The sequence below is a fragment of the Folsomia candida genome, unplaced genomic scaffold (genome assembly GCF_002217175.1).
Source record: "Folsomia candida strain VU population unplaced genomic scaffold, ASM221717v1 Fcan01_Sc080, whole genome shotgun sequence".
NCBI lineage: Eukaryota > Metazoa > Arthropoda > Collembola > Entomobryomorpha > Isotomidae > Folsomia > Folsomia candida.
Window position 1 is genome coordinate 62,278 of NW_019091272.1, and position 8,362 is coordinate 70,639.

General features: G+C 31.8%; 1 pseudogene; it reads right to left on the reverse strand.

The window, feature by feature from the left end:
* Nucleotides 1-3,349: 3,349 nt before the first annotated feature.
* On the reverse strand, nucleotides 3,350-5,295 carry LOC118433731 (annotated as a pseudogene).
* Nucleotides 5,296-8,362: the final 3,067 nt, after the last annotated feature.

Sequence of the window (8,362 nt, forward strand, 5' to 3'; positions counted from 1 at the left end):
TAACATTGTGGGGTATCGGGAAAAATGAAATTTTAACATTGTGGGGTATCGGGGAAAATCCAAATTTTAACATTGTGGGGTATCGGGGAAAATCCAAATTTTAACATTGTGGGGTATCGGGAAAAATCCAAATTTTAACATTGTGGGGTATCGGGAAAAATCCAAATTTTAACATTGTGGGGTATCGGGGAAAATCCAAATTTTATCTCGTTCCCTTTATAAATTCGCTTTCAAAATGCTTAACATATTATATTACTATTTATGAAAGTATCTACAGGTGTTCTATTTTCTGTGATGGACACAAAATTATCGTGTGTACTTATGTCAGGGTAAAGAAACGAGTGCTTATCATAACTGCAGGTTAAATACATAAGTAACTTAATAAAGTAGATAAATAAACAAATAAGGACAATTTATTTCGGAGGTATCTAATGGGAAACATATTTTCAATACTAGATTTAGTGAAATGATTGGCTATTTCTGTTAAGAATTTCATAAACTCATACGATTTACATGTGCGTACATGTATTTATTACAAATGTTTGCGAATTATTTCATTGAACACTTTTTGCAGTTTGTTTATAGCACTTTGTTAACCAATCATTGCTTAAAATATAGAGCTATTATTTTATTTAAATCATCATGGCGATAAGTCAAATTATGTAGCTTGTAGAAATTTTTTTGGTTATTCTGAAGATATTTATAACTACTCCCAACCCTACTTTTTGGAAATTTCACTCTAAGGTAAGGTATATTTTTCTGCATCGACACTACATAGATTTGTATTGCATCATCACGTTCATAGAAATCCTTGCAAGGTAAAATTATCAGTATAAATTGGTTAAAGGATAAATTATCATGTATCTATCATCCCATGGTCGACGTTACAATTAATTACAGCTCCATTCTGCAGCCCCTTCTCCAACTCTTTTTCAGAAAACCCCAAGCTAGTCGCCATGTTTACCACTTTCTTAATTTTTTTCAGCCTCTCCATTCTCCAAACCGGATCCATAAATTGGTGATCCGCCAGAGGAAAAATTTTCTTGAGTCTGCTAAAATACTCCTCACTATCTATCCATTCAAATTTATCATTCTCTTCGCGGTTTCTAATATTTCGTGTCACTGGATACAACCTAAATCTACTCCACAGTGGGAGTGGTATCTCTAGCTCTCGTAAAGTATCGCAACTCCGAATATTCTCATGTAACAAGGTTTGATACAGGGTGGGGACAATTCTTTAAAAAAAATCCACATCACATAAGATACCAACGAAAAGGGTTTCTGGATGTTGGACAATACGTAACTTTTCAAGCTGTGGAAACTGCTGAGCAAAATTTAGGGAGAACCTATCAGCCTGAGATTTAAACTCGAACTCAGGAAGTCCAAATACTGTCAAACTTCGCAGTTTTGGTAGTATTGGTAAAGAAAAGATGGAGGGTGCAAGGTTTACTAAATTTAGTTTCAGTGTATTCAAACAGTGCGCAAATCTGGTTATTAAAAACGAGTAAATTGGGTTCGTTTGGCAAGTGATTTGTCGTAACTGGAGCCTACCTATGGTTACGACACTTGGTGGAAGATATCTTTGCAATTTATATTCCATTGGAATAGTATCCTTATCAAAACCCCTGTATGAAAATGAGAAACTTGATAAATATTTTCGATCCAAAAGCCAGCAATGATCGTCGTACTGACCAACTATAAATGCGTCGGAAAACCCAAGCCTTTCGTAATTTGGAAATGCTCTCAGAATCTCCCTAACCAGGTATTTCTTGAATAAAACGAATTTATTCACATCACAGTAATTAGTTCATACAAGTAATAATGTCAAAAATATCGACATGCCGCAAAAAAAATTGTTTTTGAAATAACCACAAAAAAATTCTCGTCTATGTAACGGCGTCACAAAATTGTCCCTAACCTGACAATCAAAATGTTTATAAATTAAACACTTCCTCCAACTTCTTGCCTGGGGGAAGCGTTCCGAGGATGGCAGAGACATTTCCGCGTTGTATGGCGACGCTAATTCGTTGAATGAGGAACTTTTTGGCACGACCTTCTCCCGTAGTTGTGGCGATCCTCTCGCCAATTGCTTCGATGAGGCGAAGTCCTTCATTTGCCCAAACCCCGGTGGTCTCTACTGCTACGGGAACGAAAAGAAAACGGTCACGGAGAAAGTCATACTTCTTATTCTTCCTCTCCTGGGCTGTTTCGGCCGCGGATCCTGGCCGTATTGCTGTCGATCTTAGGTAGGAGGGGGCAAAGGTGTCGGCACAAGTGAAGTCCCAGACCATGGATCTTCCGCGTGTCCAAGGGACCATGGTCAGTCCGTCCGGTCGTTTACCGTCAGCTCTTGCACAACCGGGGGGCTCCTTGATACAGGGAACTTCTGCGGATCTTAGGGCACGAGCGATGACGTCATTTGCAGCTGCGTGTCTTGAGTGACGGCCCGCACTCTTCTTGCATTTTAGACCATGATAGCCTCTTCTTGAATAAATCATACCCAGGGTTTGATCGATTACTAGTCCCGATCAGATCCATATCTATGCTCAGATCGCTAACCTTATGGAATCTTATACCAGTAGGAATTAGGTCCCGGTCCTTTAAAATATTTGACAAATCGGTGTCAGTAAAATCTTTCTTTAAGCAAGGGGAGCAGCATATTTTGTAGGAAACAATGTTTGCAAAGCCCGAACAGATTTTCCAGAATTGGTGGGAATCATATTTTCCGTTAGTTAAGACCCAACGAACACTGAGTTTTTGAACAATTTTTGAATATTTCTGAGAAAATTGATCAAAGTGGGAGAAGAATTGGTTTATATTGTTCTCATTGTAAAAGGTAAATTTCACGCTTTTCGGAGTCTCACGGCAGTCTGGCATGTCCAGATAGTTGGTGATACGTTGACAATGATTTTCTTCTGTTTGGAGGACTAGAGCGGTGCGAGATTTTAGATGATTCCTGGCCTCCCTTCCCCACGTTGTGTTTACCAGAGTCAGATCGATAAGGGCGGATGTTGGGATAAATTCCATGACACGGTGGATAATCTGAGGAATGAATATTTCCCATTTTAAATAGTACTTAATGATATGGGCTAAATATTTTGTTAAATAACTTAGGATGTTTATAGCTCACGCATGGTATTTCTGCAACGGAAGGCATTTTCGGATACCGATTGGTCAAGTTGTCCATTATGCTGTCGTCTTTGCTACCACTGTACTCATACGGACGAATATTTTTTTTTAATACTGACCAGTACGTAGGGATGCAAGAAAGTACTTTAACCTTTTTTAACTCCACCGGCTCCAATTGATGTGTCCTTCATATTTATAGTAAAACAATCATAATTCGGTCGAGAATAAATTAAATCCTACAATAGAAATAATTAAAATCAAAATTGTTAGGGTGTGGTCATGGAAAAAGATTAGTTGTTCTATTAAAGGTGAAGAAGCGTTTTGGAACCCTAAAGCCGCTCAAGTTGCAATTTTTAAAAGAATAAATTATTCATTTTTGAATTTTAAGTTCACTGCACTAATCTGCCACATTAAAATGTGTGACTAAGGATAGCTCCGAGTATGAGTGTTCGGATGGGGGTATATTTTGAAGTCATTCAATTGATGAAGAGTAAATAAAGTTATGGACTCTAGGACGGGCAGTCGAAATAGATTCCCAAATAATAAAGCTGAATAGAATAACGGCAGCTACTGAGGTGTAACTTCCTAACGAAGATAACACGTTTCAAGTAGTAAATGCATCGGGGTAGTCTGAGTAACGTCGAGGTATGCCGTTTAGTCCTAGAAAGTGTTGGGGGAAAAATGTTATATTAACCCCAATGAACATAGTATAAAATTGAATTTTTAGTCACTTAGGATTTAAATTTACTCCTGTAAATAAAGGAAATCAGTGAATTAAGCCTCCTATAATTGCAAACACAGCCCCCATAGATAAAACATAGTGAAAGTGGGCGACTACATAGTAAGTGTCGTGAAGTACGATGTCAAGTGAAGAGTTAGCTAAAATAATTCCTGTGAGACCCCCCACAGTAAATAAAAATACAAAGCCTATGGCTCATATTAAAGTTGGGGTGATAATTAAAGCTCTTCCTTGAAGTGTCGCTACTCAGCTAAAAATTTTCACTCCTGTGGGGATGGCAATAATTATAGTGGCGGCTGTAAAGTAAGCACGAGTGTCTACATCTATCCCCACAGTAAATATATGATGTGCTCAAACGATAAATCCTAGAAGACCGATTGCTATTATGGCGTAAATTATACCTAATTGACCGAAAGTTTGTTTTTTACCTCTTTCAAATGTAATAATATGTGAAATTATGCCAAACCCAGGAAGAATTAAAATATAAACTTCTGGGTGACCAAAAAATCAAAACAAGTGTTGGTACAAGATAGGGTCGCCGCCCCCGGCAGGGTCGAAAAATGAAGTATTTAGGTTACGATCTGTTAAAAGTATTGTAATGGCTCCAGCAAGAACTGGAAGGGAAAGCAGGAGAAGGATAGCGGTTAAAAAAACTGATCAAACAAATAAAGGAGTTCGATCCCAAGTCATACCCTCAACTCGTATGTTGATGATAGTTGTAATAAAATTTACTGCCCCCAAGATTGAACTTGCCCCAGCAAGGTGAAGTCTGAAAATTGATAAATCTACAGAAGCCCCAGCGTGGGCGATGCCTCTTGATAAAGGGGGGTACACAGTTCAGCCTGTGCCTGCTCCTCTTTCCACCAGTCCTCCTGATAAAAGTAAGATTAATGAAGGTGGAAGAAGTCAAAAACTTATATTATTTATTCGAGGGAACGCCATATCTGGGGCGCCGATTATTAGTGGAACTAGTCAATTTCCAAACCCCCCAATTATAATAGGCATAACTATGAAGAAAATTATAATAAAAGCATGGGCTGTTACTATTACATTATAAATTTGGTCGTCTCCAATAAAAGAACCTGGTTGACCTAATTCCAGGCGGATTAAAACTCTAAATGCAGTGCCGACCATAGCAGATCAAACTCCAAAAATTAAATACATAGTTCCGATATCTTTGTGGTTGGTTGAAAAAAGTCAACGTTTCATAAATAAAATGGCTGAGTTTAGGTGTTAAACTGTAAATTTAATTACGAGTGGTGTACTCTTTTATTATAATGTTATGTATTCAATTATGAGTTAGGATTGCAAATCTTAAAGTGGCGTTAAGCTCTTAACTTAAAGTTTAAGGCTCCCATCTTAATTAAAGCTTTGAAGGCTTTTAGTTTTATTAACTTAAAACTTTAAATTAATAAAACTAAATTTGATAAAATTAAATTTCCGGTTAGGGAGAAAATGATGAATTTATTAATTTTTTTGTTACTCGATGAGATTTTTTTTTCAGGGAGGCTAGCTGTTAAAGAATTAAAAAATATTTTAGTGTAAAAATAAAGTGAAACTAAAGAAGACGCAACCAATGTAATTATAATTACTATGGGGAAAGTTTTTACAGCTACTGCTAAGGCGATTAATTTTCTTAAAAACCCTAAGAACGGGGGGAGCCCCCCAAGTGATATAATTAAAGTTCTTAGTATTAATTTCGTTTTAAGATTAATCTTAGAGGAATTAATTTCTTTAATTTTTTTAAAATTTAAAAAATTTATAGCGAAAATGATTGGTGATAAAACAAAAAAATAAATTAAAAAATAAAAAGTTCAAAATTTTAAAGACAAAGAGGCTAGTATGAGTATCCACGCTGAGTGTGAAATCGAAGAATAGGTTAATAGAATTTTTCTACTTATTTGGTTTAGCCCTCCAACTGCGCCAGCAGTTGCTGATATAATAATAATAAAATAAGTAAACACACTGATATTAAAATTAATAATTAATATGAATGGGGCAATTTTTTGTCAGGTGAAGATGATAAAACATTTAAATCAAGAGATGAATTCAGTAACTTGAGGAAATCAGATGTGAAAGGGGGCTAGGCCTGCTTTGATAGACAGGGCTAAAAATAAAAAAAAGTTTATTCTTTCTAAGTAATAATTTTTTATTTGAAGGGCTGTAAAGGATGCAGCTGTAATTAAAATGACAGAAGCGACCGCCTGGGTTAAAAAATATTTGATTGCTGTCTCTGTAGATTTAAAATTAAGGTCTCTTAAAATTAAAGGGATAAATCTTATTAGGTTAATTTCTAGGCCGATTCAACAAAGAATTCATGAGTTAGACGATACTGCCATTAAAGTGCCTAAAAATGTAGTGGTTATAAATGTTAATTGATAATTTTTAAAGAACATTAAAAAGGAAGAGATTTGACTCTTATAGAAGGGGTATGAACCCTTTAGCTTATTTAGCTTACCTTTATATTAATTGTGTGTGATTGGCTAGGCTCATAAAATTTATAAATTAGTTTAAATGAACATTAAATTTTGAATTTAATAGAAATAGTGTAATTCTATTATTTATAAATAAAGGTACAAATACATGATCTATTCTATCAAAATAGCCCTTTTTTCAGGCACATTATTAATTTTTTCTTAATACATTATAAGATGTTTTAATGTTTTTTTTGCGTTAATGAGGTTAACGTGTAGCAATATATATATTATATGCATATGTATGGTTAATTATATATATATATATATATTTATTTATATATATTTATTTATATGAGTATATTAGTATATACATATGCATAAATATATATATTTATTACTAAATAAAAATATCTATATATATATATATACATATTTTATATGTATAAAAAAAAAAAATAACGTAACCATCAATATACTTAAAATTAATAATAAAAATTAACGAATAAATAATCAAAGATCAATCTAAAATAACCAATCAATTAAGGCTATAATAATATGTTTAAATTTATTATATATATATAAATCTACATATATATATAAATAAAAATATCTATATATATATATACATATTTTATATGTATAAAAAAAAAAATAACGTAACCATCAATATACTTAAAATTAATAATAAAAATTAACGAATAAATAATCAAAGATCAATCTAAAATAACCAATCAATTAAGGCTATAATAATATGTTTAAATTTATTATATATATATAAATCTACATATATATATAAATAAAAATATCTATATATATATATACATATTTTATATGTATAAAAAAAAAAAAATAACGTAACCATCAATATACTTAAAATTAATAATAAAAATTAACGAATAAATAATCAAAGATCAATCTAAAATAACCAATCAATTAAGGCTATAATAATATGTTTAAATTTATTATATATATAAATCTACATATATATATATAAAAATATTTAATATAATATTTTTTTAACTATTATGCTTAAAAAAATAGTTAAAAAAATATGGGGGGTTTATGCTCTGGGCAGAAAAGTTTGATTTTAGCTTAATGATTTATTTTATAAATTTTATACATGTAATAGGGCAGTATTTTATATTATGAAACTAATTTAGGCATAAAAATTATAAAATCTCAATTCTATAAATAATTTTTAATGTTAATTCAACAACAAATACAAAATAATTTATTACTCTTTATTTTTCGAGAAATTTTATAAAAAATTAATTAAACTCACACTAATACAAAAGGTACCTTTTGAGTACTTTTAAAATTTTTTATATTTAATCTTATTTCAACTTCCCCCTACGGACTTTATAAAATTAAATTTCTTTATTATACTAAAAAATTAATTAAATTAAAAAGTTATAATTTTAAAAATCGTAATATTAGAGTCAATTCTAAATAAGCTCAGTGTAAATGAAATGCTTTACTTAAGCTATATTACATTATTCAAGATCCCCTTCCGGAAAATCTACTTTGTTACGACTTATCTAATTTTATAACTAGAGCGACGGGCGATATGTACATATTTTAGAGCTAAATTCAATTTTATTAACATAAAATTACTCTTAAATCCAATTTATCTATAGTTACCAAATATAAAACCATTATTTAAATAAATGTAACCCATTGAGCCATTAAAATTCTACACCTTGATTTGACTTAAATCATTAAAAATTTTAGAAAAAACTTACAAATTAATTCTTAAGACAACGGTATATAAGAAAATTTAATGTTAATTATAGTGTGGTATCTTTTAACTAACAGGTTCCTCTAATAAGAATAAAATACCGCCAAATTCTTTAGGTTTTAAAATTACTACCTTAGATATTTTATAAAATAAATAACTGGGTATCTAATCCAGGTCTTTAATTAAAGTTTTAATTAAAATATAAGTTTACATAAAATAAAACTCAATTTCACCTAATTTTTTACTGTAAATAACTTTTATATTAAATTTTCTAAGAAGATTTATTAAACCGTAAGGTATAACCGCGAATGCTGCACAAATTATTCAGAATTTACAATA